The sequence below is a fragment of the Antennarius striatus genome, chromosome 18 (assembly GCF_040054535.1).
Source record: "Antennarius striatus isolate MH-2024 chromosome 18, ASM4005453v1, whole genome shotgun sequence".
Lineage (NCBI taxonomy): Eukaryota > Metazoa > Chordata > Actinopteri > Lophiiformes > Antennariidae > Antennarius > Antennarius striatus.
Genome location: NC_090793.1, coordinates 10,977,501 through 10,996,065, shown reverse-complemented (window position 1 = coordinate 10,996,065; position 18,565 = coordinate 10,977,501). Strand labels below are relative to the sequence as shown.

Genomic DNA, 18,565 nt, shown 5'->3' with positions numbered 1-18,565 from the left:
GACAATCAGTGGAGCTGGAGACACTCACACACAAAGACGAGAGTGAGGAAGGATCTGCTGGAAGGAACGGTTGCATTGTCTGGGTGTGGGAAGAAGACACTGCAGAATTAAACCTTGTTTCAAAGAAGGAAGAAGGAGCCGGTGAACATTTAGAAATGCTGTGTGTCTTTGTAGTTTTGCAGTGTGCTGTGGGTTTATCATGTGGTCAGGGTTAATATATTAATGTATTGAAGTCATGTGATTAAAGTGCAGGGTAAAATGTCATTTATTTAATATCAAGTGGATGAAAAGTTAAATTAAAAATGTGCATTTTAAAGGAGATTGAATTTAAAAGTAATTTCATAATTATTGTTTTTGTATTTATGGAAGTTAAAAGCTGCCAAAATTTGTTAAAGTTGAAATAGTTGAACGATGTTTTTTAATTTTTTTGGATGTCTTAAAGGTGGATATTTTCTACTTTCAGGGTTAATTTCTTGTAGCAGAAATGGCTTAAAATTTGTTTAAAAATTAAGTGTTTGATTTTGGGGTATATTGTTTGATTGTGGTTTTGGGGTTACATTTTTCTGATTTTCTATTTGTGTTTGTATTGGAAGGTTTTTACACTTGTGTGGCCTAACGACTTTCAAATAAAAGAAAGCAAAGAAAGAAAGCGGATTCCTGGTCATTGAGTGAATTCCAGTCCAATCTTCTGAAACAAGTGCCTTTTCAAGTGGGGGGAAACTGCAGTTTAAACCCTCACAAAAATGAGAAGCACTTGACAATAAATTATGCAAATGTATCCACCATGCTGGATAGATGTACTTTTTAATCTTTTCAGTTGTATACTAATGGCCTTCAGGGTAGTTTGCGTGGAAACTTTATCCAGAATTAATCCCTGATACCTACTAATCAAAAACAATTTTAGTTTCTCCAAATTTAACTAAACCTAAATTCAGTGTGAGAAGTAGTTGTGCCTTTTAATATTGTGATTTTTATCCAAATCTTTATTTTTGCACTAAACAATGATTAAAGAAGTGGAAGATTTCTGATATACTGACTAATTTAGAGATTTAATTTTTTTTTTTTTTTTGCAGGTTTAGGGGAATATGGTGTTTTCAGATGACTCTTGGTGCGTCTCCTGATTTAACTTCAACCCGACGCGCTCAAGCTATAACAACACAGCTATAACAACACAGGCACAGACTGGACTGTGATCCAGTCCGTGTCCTGGAGAAAATCCACTCCGCGTTTTGTGCGGCTCCATCCACAGCCAGCTGCTGCAGAGAAAAGGAGACCGGTGCGCCGTGCCTCCTCGTCTTGTTTGCGCCCAGTCCGACTGTCGCTCCGGCTGGCTGCATGGCTGTGGAAGTGGCGCAGAGGGAGCAAATCGGAGCGCACCGAGAAACCGAGTAGAGGAGTCGTATCAACCCTCTCCGTGCCCTCTCTGTGAAGCAGGCCAAAGACTTTTCATACAGACTTATGGAAGACGAGGTGTGAGTTTCATTCTTTTGCGAGACAGGGGCGCATCTCGTCTCCTTGAGCTGATCTTTTTATGCAGTCTAACCGTAGCGCTCCTGTCGGAAGGAGTGCACGTATACTGGAGGAGGAGGAGGTAGAGGAGGAGTGAGGAGTTTTGAATAGACCCCTTGCCATGGAGCTATTCGTCCGGTCCCGGACGCATCGGTTTGAACAGATATCTGCTCCTGGAGCCCCCACCGTCTGACCACTAAAGAAAAAACTGGGGCATGCAGCCGAGCCCCAGCCGTCTTTGTACGACCCGCTGCTGAGTTTCTGGGGGCCTCTTCTGAAAAAAAAAGGCGGAGAGGAGAGGAGGGGGCTCCTGGTGTTGATCTGAAATTCACGCTCCATGTCGGGGATCCATATTTTGGCACAGCGTACCTACTGTAAGTAGCATTTAAAAGCGGATGTGTTTTGGCTTCTTTTTTTTTTTTTTTTTTTTTTGATGACTGTATCTCACTAGGAATCAATACCATTTATTTACATTTCGAAGATGTGAGGAGACAAATGTCAGAACGGGTCCACGGAATCCTCAAATTGTTGCGAGGAAATCAATACTGCCGTTAAAATTCCAATTCCAGGAGATGTTTGTAACCTCATACCTGGAGCCTCCAGACCTTAAATTAATATGAAGTTGGTTGTCTACTATAGGACCATCCCCAGTGTGTATATTAATACATTATCTCTCATCTGGTGATCAAATGTAAGAAAATGTTCCTATCCGTGGTGATTTGCACTTCTGAAGGGATTATTTTATATTTCAGGCGAACACTATAAAAAGGGAAGTCCTGAATGTGAGTTGAAATCATGCTCTCCCCCCCCCCCCAAAAAAACCCCCCCTCTAACCCAAAAAGCAAAAAAAAAACAAAAAAACCCCAAACGACACCAACCAGGGAATTCATTTGTGAGATAATCAATGACAATTATAACCGTGTTGAAAAAACATCTCCACCCAGTGCAGCGCAGCAGGAGATAAGTAGTTTGATGTCAGGTACTGTCTCCATTTACTTCTCCATTTTGTGGCTATAAAATAAGATCATTTCACAGGGCATGTATAATTCACAGACCTGAGCCAGCCATGTGTGATGATGGGACACACACACACACACACACACACACACACACACACACACACACACACACACACACACACACACACACACACACACACAAACACACACAGTTTTTACAGGCTTAGGAAACCATATCTTGCTCTCACGTGAAGCTTTTAGAGCTATGGACACGTAGATCCAGCAGTGAACCCCAGGACAGCATGACGGCGATGGACTGAAATATCAAGGTTAAATAACATTTACATGTAATCCATATTATCAATCTCAAATCAGGGTAGTGCTGCAATATTATATAAGCCATACTGACAAGTTAGGGAATTGAGAATTTCCCTGGCACATACTTGTATAACCCCTTTTATGCAGGGGAGTATGGATAGTGAATTTTGAAATCCAGTTGGAAATGAAAGTAAACCAGACCATAAGGAGGTTTAGTTTGGAACCATACAGCGTGATATAAAGTGGGCTCACAGTGCAAGGAATCAGCATGCTCCAACATAAATTCGAGCACATTTTGACCGTGGAGAAGTATTCTTTCTGTCATGCCAACCATTTTAGGGGGCTAGACAAAATATGGAATGGCATGCCTGCCGGTGCTTCCTGAAGATGACATCTGCCAGTAGGTCATAATGAGATGTTTTACTGGTGGGTGTAAATGTTGCTCTTTGGCAAACCTGCAGTTGAGCTCAAGCTGAATCTGTTTCTTGGAACAAATGCTGGGACAGTTTATTGTAGGGATTTCAAGGAGAGAGTGTAGGTGGTGGTGGTGGTGGGATATGTTCAGCTTTCTTTCTCCACTCCTCTTCTTCCTCCTCTTCGTCCTCTCCACCCTTTCTAAATTCACTCCCATCTCTCACCCTCCCCAGACTTGCTGGTTTGGTCCATTTGTCTGTGTTGTCTTGGTAGGAAGTGTCATCTCATCTCACATAGCGTGAATGGTTTCAATGCAGTCTAGTGTGAATTCTAGCGAGTTTTTGTAACTGCCAATTTCCATATCAAAGTGTCTGAATTTCAATAGGGAGAACTTGAGCTACCAGCCCCTGTCCTCTAAGCAGTTTTGTTCTGATAGCTGCCGCCGCTGCTGCTTCTGACGCTGGTGGAGGCCACTGACGAGGATTGCTGAACACTGCAACGGGTTTTGTGTGAGTGTGTGTGTGTGAGTGTGTGTGCGTGTGTGTGTGCGTGTTTCCGTGTGCGTGAGAAACAAGCCTTAGTGTTGGAAGCAGATTCGTTGTGGATTGGGAGTGTTAGTTGGCCGTGATATTGCACCAAAAACTAAGCGTTTAGCTGAAATATTTGGAGGCCGTTCAGAGAAGTGGTCATGCTAGAAAGATTTGTATTGCTCCGTGCCCCAGTGTTTCTCCATCAGCAAAGGTCTGTATTTTATTTTGAAGGAGAAAGACAAAAAATACATTGATACAATGACATAAAAGTGTTTACATATTCGACAGCTATTTTGGCCACAGTAGATCACGAAAGCAGAATGGACGTGCCTAGAATGATTTTTTTTTTTTAGGTTAATAAAGATATTTTTAATTCATATCCAGAATACTTTAGCTTTCTAAAGAACTGTGAGGAGCAGTATCTGCTTGTTTTTCTGTTGCAGAGATAATTTTTGTCTCCATTCTGTGCAGCTGTTTGTCAGTGAAAGAATGCAGAAGGGTGCTGTTTATTTTGATTGCTTTCTTTTTTTCCTCCTTATTTTCTTGTGATGCATCACCTAATGTTGTCTGCAATTTTAGGCAAGAAAAATACATGATGACAAACAACAACATGACAAAATCTAAACACTTATTTTGAGCGAGGATGAGGAAAAGCACTCCTCCCTGCATGACTGAATTTTGGAAGGAGGATCAGCGTAGGTTAATAGCGAATGAAACTGCAGCATGGGAAATGTCACTGCACAGAGACAGGGTATGTAAATGCCATTGGGAGCTCAGTGGAGAATGGTGGCCCCCCTCATGGCCATCCGGCTCCAGGATAATACATGAGCCAACTGCTTCGCAACCCTCCTATTAAGACAGCTCACTCGCTCCTCTTTTTCTTTGCCCGGCTAAAGTCACATAGAAAAAAAAAATCAAGAATAAGGAAAGAATGAATTTTGTATCCAGGGAACAAAAAATGAGAGGATATCACCTCACTCATGGCTTTTTGGTTTGACAGCTGTCTTGGTCAATTCCTCTGACACACTTGCTGTGAAAAGTTGGCCTAAACAAATAGACAGAAGAGGGGGGGATGATGCATGACAGAGGTAGAAGAGAATTTTGATTGTCTCTGTTGCAAGAAAGAGGGTTCCTTACATCAGGAATCAGTTTGTGATGTTCAGTGCGTTTTTGGTGCTGGAAATCCTGTTTTCATGCAATGACAGAAGCCTATAGAAGATGGTCGTCTGCTAGGAGTGTGTGTAGGCAGACAGGAGAGAAGTAGTAATACAAGCAAATGTAGTCAAGAATATATGAGAAAATAGAGAGGAAACCTTTTTGGGTAAGTGTTGCAGCACAAGCGAGGTCTAATTGTGTGGAGCTGACACCAAACCTGACATTTCCAGGTGATGCCAAGAGGAGTTGCCCCGCCCTCGCGGCTCTTTTCAAGCAGCTTTTTCTCTTTGCACTTCTAAGACTGCAAAACAAAGGGGTGGTTTTAATGTTAAAAGCAAAGGGCATTTTTAAAGTACCTCAGGGTGAGTTTTTCATTTAACTGGAAAAGCTCAACATGACCATTTATGCCTCACCTCAAAAATCAGGAGACAGATGACTGGAACGAATGATTATGTGTTCAGGTGGTTAACCCGATGGATGGATGCATGGCCTAGCCTTCTTTTCAAGGAGAAGATACATCTGAAGGAGAAAAAAATCTCTCATTCTACCACCTCCTGACAGTTAACTTTCCCCCACTGGTTGAAAATGGGTGTTTAATGATCAACAGAGGCTTATAGGGTTGGTCTAGCCGTCACACTGGTTCTACGCGCTATGAGCGCCGAGCCACTGCTGAGAAAGCCCCCCCCCCCCACCGGTGCTGTGGGGCTGTTAAAGGATGATCTGCTCAAAAGGAGACTGTTTTTTTGAGTGATGGATCATCAGAGGTCTTTTAGGGGTGTTTGTTAACCCTTTAGTGCTAGTTGATCTCTTAGTTGGGGAGCTGTTGGCAGCTAGTGATGGATGTGTTCCGGGTCTCTCGACTCCATATATCAGGAGATTAGCACTGACCTGTGAGCTGTCTGGACCGCCCTCTGAGCTCCTTCTTCAGCGTGGGCTGGCATTAGCATATTGGGACACTGTCTCAGGGGGAGACAAAGATAGTGTTTTTATTTGGTTCTGTCTTAGAATAGGTCAGAAGAAATGTACAGATAAAAGCTGAAGGCTTTGTGTTTGGCATTAGGTGTATCTGACAGGTCATCTGTCTTCAGCAAAGTAAATGCCTCTCTCTTCCTCAAATTCTTAAACGGTATCATATAATTATCCTAGAAATTGAGGTTTGGGTCATGCTTCACTGCGTAAAGCTTTCTTCTTGTCCTTCATGGTATTCACAAATCATATAAAAATGTAAATCATCTGCTGATGTGGTGCGATACATTGCTGTTTCTCATTTTGCTCTTGAAAGAGAGGAACAGTACTGGAGAAACGAGATGGTTTGTTTTCTAAAAAAGTGGGCCCAAACGTCTGTGAAAGAAATTGTAGTAATGGTGCTTTTTCATTTTGCAGAAGCAGCAGGGCAAACATGCATTTTGGGGAGCCAGTTATCCAGTAGCTTAAAAGGTTAAATTCACATTTTACAGCGTGTTCTCTGGAACAATAAAACCCTTTACATTTAGTGCTCTCGTTTATGCCCGACACTTACATGCCACCTCCCACTGTGCTGCTGGCATTTGTCGTCGAGTCTTTTTGCAGAAAGAATGCTTTTAATAATAGCTTTCAGAAAGCGGTTCTAATGTTGAAAAGGAGTCATGGGATCACATCGAGTCTGCCATTTCCCTGTCTACCATGTCTAATGGCTATTTGATGCCTGCTTGGTCTTGTGATGAAGCCAATATGTTTTCAAGGTGAGGAGATGTTGTCAAAGCCCTTGAACGTTCCCTGGGCTTTGATTGGCAAGTGTTGTCACAGAAGATGAGAAACGGTGGGAGTCACACAGCAAAGAGAATCTATTACCTAGAATACCGAGGCGTGCTTTCAGAGATTTTTTTCCCCGCTGCAGTCTGCCACCATGGTCTCTGCATCTGTGGAATAGGCCCTCCTCTGCTCAAGGCGGGAACAGCTTTCAATTCCTCTCATATAAGTAATACTATTGATATTTTTTCTGCGGCTTTATATTTTGATTAGTTATTACATAAAGCTAAAAACATCTACAGGTTCATTAGGAGTGTGCAATCTACTGGTGGCAGATAACATTAACAAAATAGTGAAGTACTCTGCATAAATGTCATCATGCCATACTTGAAATTCAACAGAGCCAGAGCAGGGATGATTCCTGCTCTATCGAAAAATGGCTGCACAGAACAGAGAGACGGAGTGAAACCCCCGGCTTTTGTGAGATGTAGCGAGAGAAAGAATCTTGTTGTTGATCAGCCAAGCAAATCAGAGCTTGATATTTGAAGAGTGGAGTTGTGATTGCTAATCACTCCACTGCTGAGTTTTAATTAGGGAACTCATAATCATTATGTCAACCCTCAGCAGAGCATAGACATCAGATGAACTTAAGAGAAAAGATAATTATTTTTTTCACTCATTGAGGCTCCAAACACAAGCACAGGATTTTTTTTTGTGTGTCGTAGATTAATGCTGTTTGATTTTATGTAGTTGCATTGATTAAAAGTGTTACAACATAATTGTTTCATCTGAACTTGCATACATGACATTATTTCAAATGGTATCTTGACCTTATTAAAGGAGCAGAAACTATTTTGAGCACCCTGGATTATCCGTGGACACTTTTTGCATGTGAAGATCTGAATCTATTCTCTGACTTTTTTTCTTGCAGACTGAGCAGTGAGTTGGGCCGAGCTTATTTTCTTTCGGTAGGTTTCTGTGCTGTGCTCCTAAGACCTTTGTTAGGACATTTTAATTACAGCAGAGCTGGATGTAATTGATCTAGGCTTAGAGGGATTTCACTGTCAATGAAAATGAGCCTGGGCGTTAATACAGCCCAGCAAATGCTTCCACCTTTGTGCTGCACTCACTCACACAAATCCGGTGGAGATAAGGGGAGATGTGTCCTCTTGCTGGCTGCACCTTGATTCATCCAGGCATTCGTCTTTTACTTGTAATAGTTAAGTTATCCTGAGAGAACAGGCTGATGCAGTGGTGAAGATGAGGTTTTCCTCAAATTTACATTGTTGTCACCTGCAGTGTCTTCTTACGGAGCACTTTCTTCATAGTCTTATGTTGTCACACATAATCTTTAAAATTTTATAAGGCTGTTAGATAATGCTTCCCGATGAGGGTGAATTATTGATGGTCTTGTTCGTCATAGTAGAACAGAGCAGGCTTTTAACTCTCTTAGCTGCTGGGTCTCTTATCCTGTAACTAAGGGACACCGCACAAACACCCAGAGGAATGATGTACTGGAGGAGAAAAAAAAAACAGAGACAGAAGGTTGAAATAAAATAAAAGAATCATGCATTCTTTACACTACTGTTGGCCTAAGCTATAGCACATTTTTGGCAGCAGAGAAAGGCGTTGTATCTGCAGAAGCTTTTGTTTTTGAAGCATTGATATGACGGCTGTGTATTCGCTGCTTATATTTGTTGGTTTATATGGGAGCAGCGCCGTGGTTCTGCTATTTTATTTTGTTGAGACAAATGTTTCGTTTGGTAAGTATGTGAAGGCAATGTGGCCCCCTTGTGATCGGAGGCTGTTTTTTTGAGTCTGAGTAGGCATTATTAGTTAAATGACTCTAGGAACCTTTTTAAAAAAACCCAAAACAATTAACAATTAATCAGAAAAATACATGTAAATGATAAAAACACATCCTGATGTTAAAGTGCAGAGTAAAATGGCTGGGTGAAATGGAGTAGCTTTGGAAGACAATGGATTGATTTTATATATTATACACATGAAGCTACTACAGTACTTTCACATCCTTGGTCCAAAAGCAGCACAACTCTTCCTGGAGATAGAAATGGTTCATATTAGAGGCCATTTGTTTTTTCAGTGGGAACATGGAGGCTTGGGCTGCTGTTTCGACCTTGATTGATAAATGGTGAAACATCCTGCAGACTGAATGCGCACACTGCAGTCAAGTGCAATTGCCTCTAAAACTGCTAAACGTACATCCTGTGCAAAGGGACAGCTGATCTAATTCTTATAGCATGTAAATCACTGTTCCAGTACATTTGGTCTGTCCAGTTTGCATCACAATGGAGCCAGGAGAAAAAAAATCTGATAAAGTGTACAATCTGGTCTAAAAAGATCCAACAGGTGTGTCCTAGAAGCTTCATGTAGTTTCTTTGTCACATTTGTGTGGTGATTTCAATTTTGCAGTGAACATCATGACATTTCTTCCTGTAAACAGTGTATTTTCTGTCAAAATCCCACAGATTTGAAGGATTTCACACATGAAGTCTGGTCAAAATTATCCTCCGGGCTAGGAGCAGATCTTTGATTTGTTTAGCGGAGGCAGTTGTTTTTGTAATTTATTTTTATTTACGTGAAGTTATGTGAAATAAATAGACTCTTCCTCAGAGTTAAGTTTACCCCTCTTTGTGAAACCGGAAACTCTTTAGTTTCTCTCTTGTCAGAGTTAACAAACTCAGAGCTTTCACTGAACCTGCTCAGTGAAACGGACCTCAGGTTGCATCTCTGTAGACTCCTTAGGAAAAGTGTGTTCAGCTTTTTTTTTTTTTCTTAAACAGCAGGGAGAAGAGAATGATAACTACCATGGAGGCAGAGACTCTGGCAAACCTGCAGTGGTTCACTTTTCAAAAAGAAAATGAAGTGGTTTATGGCTGAACCTGGAGTAGTTTAGTAAACAGACTAAATCACTGTCAAGGTGAACACAGGAAGAGAGCGAGACAGTAATTATATACAAAGAAACAAGAAAAACAAGTCGGAATGGTTCTTAATTTCCCTCTGGAAAAGCTTCACATTGATATCTGTGTCTGGGATTCCAACAGAACAAACAGAATGGATGGACAAATTACAGTATTAAAAACCAGTACTATGTAAAAAAAACAACAACCCTAACCCTAACCCTAGCCAACAAAAAATGAAACAGAAACAAAAACAAAAACCTCACTTTGAATTGAAAACAAGCATATAACCTGTCCTGGGCTCCAGCATATACAGTATACACATTAGGACCATGGCTCATTTCCAGCCAAGTGTGGAAATCTGGGCAACATAGCTGACAGATATTAGATTGATACTTTAAGCCTTGGTGAAATACACCCCTTCACCAGTTTTGTTTTTAATTAGAGCAGTAATTAGAGTAGTCTGCATGTTTGTGTGATTAGATTCAAAGTTGCCAGAACAAACATTTCATTTTATATTACAAAGCATTTTAATAACGCTTTTGCAAACTCAATTCAGATTTCAAGTCAAAATAAACAGATTCTGCATCCAGAACAGTCCCTCTAGGATTATGGAAGTTTCTGTCATGACTAGCAGCTCAGAGTAATTGAACCAAGTGTAGAGGACATTTACGAACTCTGTGTAATTTTTTTAATTCGTTCTGTCAAACATTCATACAATATTTTTATGTCCTTGTTTACAGAATTTAGAGTGCACACAACATTATCCACTGCTGCTAGCATGAGATCAAATGCCTTATTTTCTATTTTTCTTTTTTTTTTTTGGATTAAATTGTAAGTTACTTGTCTGAACCAAATACAGCCAATCCCCACTGTTTAACCAAAAGAAATGCAGCTACTAGTCAAGTAAAGGGAGCTGGTATTTTACCTGAATCACAGACGTCAGTCAATGAAACAAAAAATAAATAAAAGTAACTTTTGAAAATGTATTAAAATTACCTATATGGATGGATAGATGGATGCATAGGTGGATGGATAATTGAGGATGTTGCAATGAAAAAAATGACAGTACAGTGCGCCCTCGTTCTTCACGGGTAATTCATTCGTGAAACCACGCATCACGAATTCCGCGATAGAACGACAAACTATCTTAATATTTACGGTAATTTAAACGTTTATGAACCCTCCCCATACTGATATTAATTCACCTTCTATCTGTATTACCTTTTCCCACACTGTTATTGACTGTTTAAAGCACTTTTGTGTCTCACGTAAGTCTGAGACTCATGGAACGGAGCGCACTTCTGGATTCCGTCAGCCAATAAAATGTGGGTACGGTATCACGTGACTGCCTACCAAAAATCAGCGATGAGGTAGAGTTGCGAGCTTTGATGCGCAAATGTGCGAGGGCGCGCTATACAATAAAAGCCTGTTAAGCACCAACTGCTACACAAAGTTACAGAATAATTGGTGAGCATAATGGAACATAGAGAATATATGAGGAGGATTTTTTCCCCCTGGAATATGCAGAGAAAATCCAGAGCTAAGAGGAAAGCAAATATCAGACTAACAGTCATTAGATGACAGAACTACAATTATAAAAGAACTAGTGGGAACCCGTGGAAATTCCACGATAAAACAATAATATCAGACTTTGTGGGTTTTACTTTTTTTCTTTGCTGTCACAAGAAAACAAACTGCTTTGTCCGATGAAGCCGTAATGGCTTTGTGTTTGTGGGATGGACGAACGCAAAGACGAAGGCCGCTTCGGCATTACGGTCCGGCCATCCAGGTAGACGGCGGCTTTGTGAGTTCGGTCCTGGTGAATAAAGCATCTGGGTTCCCCATACAACAATGTGAGGTCCGTCACAAAGAAGGTAAAGGATATAAACCGCTATGTTTGACGAAGCCAAAACGGCCACGTAAGTGAGAGATATGGACAAATGTGAAGACCGGAGCTAACTCGACTAGCGGCCCAAACTTCCGGGTAGACGCCGGACAAAACTGTACACAAGAAAACACGTGTTTTCTTGTGTGTCTATGTCAATGGACATTACACAGAAAATAAATTCTTTTTTGTGGTGACAGCTGTTTATTTAATTCCACGATGCTCTCAGGAGCTCTTGTTCACGTGATTCTTTCTGGCAGATGCGGCGTGATTGGTTGGGCGCTTGATTGACAGGTAGTGGGTGGAGTTTAAAAAGTGTGACCCCGTGAGGTTTTCAAGTGAGCTTATTGAAATATATAGGTGGGGAGATGATCAATAAATTCTCTGCATGTGTGTTAAATATTTAATCCCAAAGCTGAAGTGCATGACTTTTTCCATATAATTTAACTTTCACTGGATTCAAGCACTTGTCAAAGAAGTTAGCAAGATTTGGAGGACTGGATGCTTCCTCAGTTGCAAAAGGCTCTGAAGGGTTTGTGATGAGCTTTTGATGGTCCCAAGGCAACATGGCAGCAATGAAGGAATTGCAGACTATCCATCTTAGGTGTGAAATCAAACTACATTTGTAGTTCTTGTGGAGCTGCCGAGGCTCTGAGTCTTCAATCCTTAGTGCTGTCTGATCTTTTCCTCTGCTGACTCGCAGTGTGTTTACCTGAATATATATCATTGAGGAGACAAATACAGTCATTTTATATTTTTAATGTTCTAGAAGAATTATGGAGAACTAGAGGTTTTTGAATAGATGATGTGATGAATGCTGAAGTCAGCGTAACAAAGACGATTGAAAAAAATGATGAAATCTTTGAGTTTTCACCACTCAACCTGCTGAAACCTAAATCCAAACAAACCCACATCATGGCACCATTTTCAACACTGAGGACTGAGGGAGGGTCAGAAAGTAGTCTCCAACTTACTTGGTAGGGACAGAGTGATTGTCCTTCATCCACAACTGTAGTAAGATGTATACTAAATAAAGTGACAAATTGTTTTCTTTAAAAATCTCTTTTATAATTACGTTTAAGAGAGATATTCCCATTGTTTATATTTCATGACCCACACAAGAATAAAAAATACACAACCAGTCAATCAGCAGGGTAAGACCAATCTAGATAAATTATCATGATGGAGGGATGTTGTGTTTTCACCCACATCACTGGTTGGTTTTTCAGTTAGTTTCTTGGTTGGTTTGTTTGTCTGCAAAATTATTTACTCGAAAAACCATAAAATTCCATTTTTCATGAGGTTTTGTGGGCGTGATGGATGAGGCTACTCTGGTTGTAGAGCTGGATCAGGATCAGGATTTAGGATGTGGGTGTGTGTGTGGGTGTGTGTGTGTGTGTGTGTGTGTGTGTGTGTGTGTGTGTGTGTGTGTGTGTGTGTGTGTGTGTGTGTGTGTGTGTGTGTGTGTGCACGTCTGTGAATGTATGTGTGTTTCATTCAATGAAATCAAGTATTTAGTATTTTTTCATATTTTCCAAAAAAACCCTCAAGCAGTGATTTTCTAGTAATTAGTAAGTTCAGTTCTTGGTTTCCTTTTTAATTTGTTTTGCCTGACTTTAAGTATCATAACTTGGTAATATTTTTCAAGAATATGATGAATTAAATATTCTATTTCCAGCTAATATTTTGTTATGTATTTCTATTCTTGGCGAAAAGAAAAGGAGTTATGTTTAGTATTGCACAAAGGACATTTTTTCCACATAAATAGGCAGACACATTTTTCATTAAGATAGAGAACAGAATTGTGTGTTTTTTCCCTCCCAGTCCTTTTTATGTAACTTGATAGACAAGAATTCCAGTTAATAAAAAGTCATAGTAATCATAAGACTGATCTATTCATAAGTTGGAAGACTGAACGTAACATTAAGCAATGATTAATATCAACAATAACAATAAATATTAAGGATGGCTGTGGAAGCAAGGATATCTCGTTTGATAAGTCTGACTCTTCCATCATTTAGTGTTTTCTTGTTCGCTCTGACACAAGCAAATGACAATTTAAATCAGTTTAAAATAACTTTTTTTTTCCTCCATGATCGTTTTTGAGAAGACTAAGAAGCAAATAAAAGAAATTTCATTGCATGTTTTGCACAACAACAGTGTTAATTAGCACTATTCTCACACATACAAATCCCCCCCAAAAAATGATGGATCTTTGTCATACAGTGTGGTAACTATACAAAGAGTTGGTAGGAAATTCTTGATACAGATTATTTTTGGGTGCATATCGCATATTTTGCCTGAGGGACCCTTAATAAATTCAGCAGCATCTGCAGTTTGAGCCTTCTTTTTGTTACTCGGTCTGTACATGGCTACTGGGATAAATGTAATGCCCTTTGCTAGGTGGGTTGTATAATCATAATTTATTTTTTGTCTGTTTACACAGTGATGACTACAATTGTGTTTTTTTAGGATTACACTCGACAAACTCGTGTCAAAAGTTTGCATTCTCAGGCCCCAAGAGGGCCAAACAGCAACAAAAGGTAAGCTTCTACATGTTGTGTAAATGGCCCCTAGAAGCCTGGCACAAACATGCTGGAGGGAAGAAATAAAGGATGGAGCAACTGGAAAAATAAGACAAGTCTAAACATTTCTAAATGTTTCTTTCTCATGCATCCTGATGGATTTACCTGCATAATATATCTGCTGTTGGGTATATAATAGCACTGAAAGGTACCTCATGGGACTCATTAAGGTCTGACAAATACTTCACACCGTTGTGTAATGGCCAAGGTATATGAGGTTATTTTACAGCACTGCAGAAGCTGTGGTGGTTTCATGAATTAAATCAAAATCCCAATATGGTTTCCCCCGTCACTTGATCGAAACATCATTTTACATGTCGAGAAACCCTGCAGAGCAGAGTGTGGAGGTGATTTCCACCTCATTCAGCTCTCACAAAACTTATCTCACCCAAAAAATATGCACCTATGGTTTTACATACTGTAGTTGTGCCTACACCTTCTGCAGTTACTACTTGCCTACAATGATTCCATGTTGAAGCTTCTTTTATTTAAAAATGCTTGGTGTAATTGACCCATGTTACATACAGTATTTCACGGTATTGATTTGTCTCTCATGTGCTTGTAAATAATTTTAATGTGCATCCAAATTTCTGATTCTTACCAGGATTTACTTATTTCACATTTCTACTGCAGTCTTATCCTTCAGTAATTTATAGATTTTGAATAGCTATGGTTGATTAAGGTCTTTTTTTTTTCAGATCTGTTTTATCTGACCAATATATAGAAAACATATTTGCATTTTAATAAAATAAAATAAAAATTTAAAAAAATCAATCTTTGAATAATCCCTGTAGGGAAATTACCTTTTTTTCCCACTCCAAATATTTGCACACATGTATATATATATCGCACAGACCCATACACACTCAAACACGGGGCCTGTAGGCATGCTGATAATAGGAGTACAATGGTACAGTGGCGGGCGGCTCTCGCGTACAATGACAAGTGTACTTGTGAAATTTCATCGAAAACTGAGCATGATGGTCCCATCTGAATTTTGCCACGTTCGTAACTTGTGCAGATTTTAATAACAGGTCAAATCTGACACCTCCAGCTCCTGGCAAAAAATAATCTCTAAAAAGACCTCGCCTGGTCCCATCTGAACCAACAACCTGAGAGAGTTTAAAAATAATATGTTTTTTCTTTTTGGGGAGTGAAGATTTGAAATTACCCTCCAAGTTCCTGATGCAGCAACTCCTCTCCTTCACTGTTGTCTCATTGTTAAAACAAGTTGCTGTCAGCTGTAGAAATGATGTTTGATTATTGTGATAATATTTGATGTGATGTCAGAACATGAATTTATTTCTGTAGTGCTGGAGACTGATCTCCTCCCCTGTGTGTCACTCATTAATATCACAGATGTTATGGATTAGCAGTTACTTCACATACATTATGTTGAATCCACCCTGAATGAGACTATAGTGTATACAATGTGTCACTGTATTTTCCCCCCAGAAGGTGAGAATGTAACACGTCACCTGCTGGAGCCATGTTGAAGGATTCACTAAATTTCTTGTGTTGAATGTGTGTGTGCTCATGTTTGGGTGAAGGTGATGCTGCCAGGACAATCATGGGTTCTGCTTTAAAAGCAGAGCAAGCTGGTGATGAGCAGTGTGTGTGGGTGTGTGGGTGTGTTAGTGTGGATATAAAGCAGGCAGTGCTGAAATTATGTATGGAGGAGGTGAGAAGTGAAGCTGTCAGTACATTTATGCAGGGACTGATAGAAAAGCAGAAGCCTCGCTTTTACATGTCTGCATTGTGCCACTCTCCTAACCCGACTGCTTAACCAACAGCTCATGTCAAAAAGCTACTGAGATTTTTGGGAAACATTAATAAATCAAGCAGATATTTTAAAATTTTCTTAATTTTAATGTTTTGTTTCACAGGAAAAACCTTCATAATATACCAATATACCCTTTATAAAATGCTAATAATTAACACATTTTTGAAATATTTTGTAGATAGTAAGCATTTACCGTTTACTTTAATCTTTGGTGTGTTTTTGTATTTTGATAACAATGTCATCTTTTTAAAAAAATCTAAAATTTGTTAAATCCATTAGTTCTAGTTTCCTAAATGTGAATAATTATGCTATGTTATGGTGAACACATTGGGATTTGGATGGCTTGATAAAACAACTCTTTACTCTGCACTCTGTAAACTTGCCTTTTCATAATTTTTTGATATTTTAAATACTAACAAATTGATCAATTAAAAAAAATAGTTAATAGATTCATGAGTAACTAACCAGTAATGGACTCACATTCAACTGAGTCTCCAAAACAACCCCACCAGTCCACTTTAAACCTCAAAGTCAAACTCAGACTAACCCATATAAAAACATTCCTATTAAATATTATATATTTAATAATATATTAAATAAATTATATTTAATCATCCTTATTATGTGTAAACAAGTGCTGTCAGGCGAAAATTATTTAATTACAGTATTTGTAATTAGTTACATTTTAATCTCATACCTGCTAAAGGCCTCCAAATAAAGAATTTGAATTCTAGAACATTACAAAATTGTGGTGCATGATCAATCAATAGAATACATAGAGAAGAGAAGATTTGAAATCCTAATTTTTAATGGTTAAGTGTGCTTTATAAATGAAATTCAAAAGAAAAAAGCATATCAGCATTCCAATTAGACCAGGTGTATTTCTCAAAAATGCAACACAAATACAGTTAAATAAAATAAATAAAATTCTGAAATAAAATAAGGCTGAGTCTCAAATAGGCACATAAGCAGACTTTCAATCAAAATGAATACTAAAGCTGACTCAATACAGCAATTCAAAATGAATAAACATGCCTCTAAATAAGGCAACTAAATAGCAAGATGCCAACAGGCATTTCCTTTAGAAGGGTAAGCTAACGTTACAGGAACTGACAACAGACAACTTTGTGTCCTTGACATGTTTTGCATTTAAGTGATACGTTAGGCTGGAGCTGCTTCAGTGATATGAAAATTCTCTTTTACAAAAGGTACAAATCACTGCGTTTTTGTTGATAGTCCCGTCTGTGTTCTTTTTTTTTAATAATCTTTCCGCCCAAAGGTCCGAGTGGGCTTGCCTCGCTCTCCTGTGTCGCGTCCATCTCTGTTGTCAGTCACCCTGCTTTTGACTAGTGGCGCAGGTACGAAGTGATGTCACTGCAGCCTACGGGTCCCTCAATTGGCCAAATTTAAAATGCTTTTGCATTGACTTGCCACTCACGATTAATTGCGTTAATTTTTATAGCGCGTTACTTTGCAGCATAATTAATTTATCTAATTAACGTGATAAACTGACAGTCCTAGTGTAAACATTATTGTATATAAATGTATATGTAAAGGTATATGTATTAACTCCTCTGCTAGTATACAATATAGCAGAGGAGTTAATACTCCCTGTGCACACTATAATAATCAGAGTTAATGGCACACTACATATTGATGTGAAAGTTGTTTAGTGGATGTGCACTTAGACTTCATTCTAGTACAGCAAAGAAAAATCAAACAGTAGTGTTGCTTTGCTTGTTCCCTGAGGTCACACACACATACCCTCTGGCATTTATGGCATCTATTTGGAATTACTGTTCCAAATAGATGCCAACATTTTATGGGCTCTATTATGAACCAAGACCATCCTCACCATTTCATGGAAATCCGTTCTGTTGGTTTGGTGTAATCCTGCTAAAAACTAAAAAAAAAAAAGTGCAGACATTGGCGAGAACACAGCAACCTTGGCAGAATATTAATAGACATTAATTATGTCGTGTTTTGAACTGTGGACCAGCTTTTGACCTTTGTGCTAAGTGTGTGCTGCTCCAAAGCCTCCTTTTGAAAAATACCCACTACCCTCTCCTCACTTTGCTTGACACTAACCTGGTTGTTCAGTCTGAGTTTTCTTTGTTCTCTTCACTTTACTAAGCTGCTCTGCTCACCCCTCTCTGTTTCACCATGTCCATCTGCCCGCTGGCAGTCTATCTTATCTACCGCCTCAATCATTTGGCCAAGAGCCGCTCAACACACCAACTGTTGTGCTCTTTCAATAAAATTCTGAAGCAGTGCACCTTTCATGGCTTTTCTGTTTAGTTTCTTTTCTTCAGATATCTCCCTTTAATCTAGAGCCATTTATTCAAACACGGAAAAATAAGACTTGAAAGCAGCAGTTAAAGTGGACTGAATTTGTTTGCCCATTTAAATGTTGCAGAGACTCGTAACTGACTTGGACAAAACAGACCATATAAGAAGTTCTGTTATCTGCCATCGTGGAAACACCTGTATACCTATGAACTGGCCCTGAACCAAAGTGTACTTATGCTCGAGGAAATATTTTATATTCTTAGGCAAAAAAAAATTTCATCCGTTGCTGAGTCACATTTGGTGAAATGCACTGCTGCAAGTTAACCCAACTTATCCTAACAGTAGATCCTAGCTGCTCAGTGCACACTGAGCTTGGTATTGGTCCATGTTTGCATCTGGCAGTTGATGGCAAGCTCTCTACATCATAGGTGGAGCCAAGGAAATGACATCATGTCCCTGTAGGGGTTGAAAGCACAGACCTGACAG

At 39.3% G+C, this 18,565-nt stretch overlaps 1 protein-coding gene across 7 annotated transcripts in view; it reads left to right on the top strand.

Moving 5' to 3' along the window:
• Positions 1 to 1,315: 1,315 nt before the first annotated feature.
• Positions 1,316 to 18,565, top strand: part of LOC137611940 (adhesion G protein-coupled receptor L2-like) — a 101,837-nt gene continuing 84,587 nt past the window's right edge. For 6 of the 7 annotated variants that reach the window (XM_068340133.1, XM_068340131.1, XM_068340132.1 and 3 more), the window contains exon 1: positions 1,316 to 1,883. The gene's annotated coding sequence lies outside the window, so the exon portion shown is untranslated. The remainder of the gene's footprint in view (positions 1,884 to 18,565) is intronic. The other variant, XM_068340130.1, reaches the window with a different exon arrangement.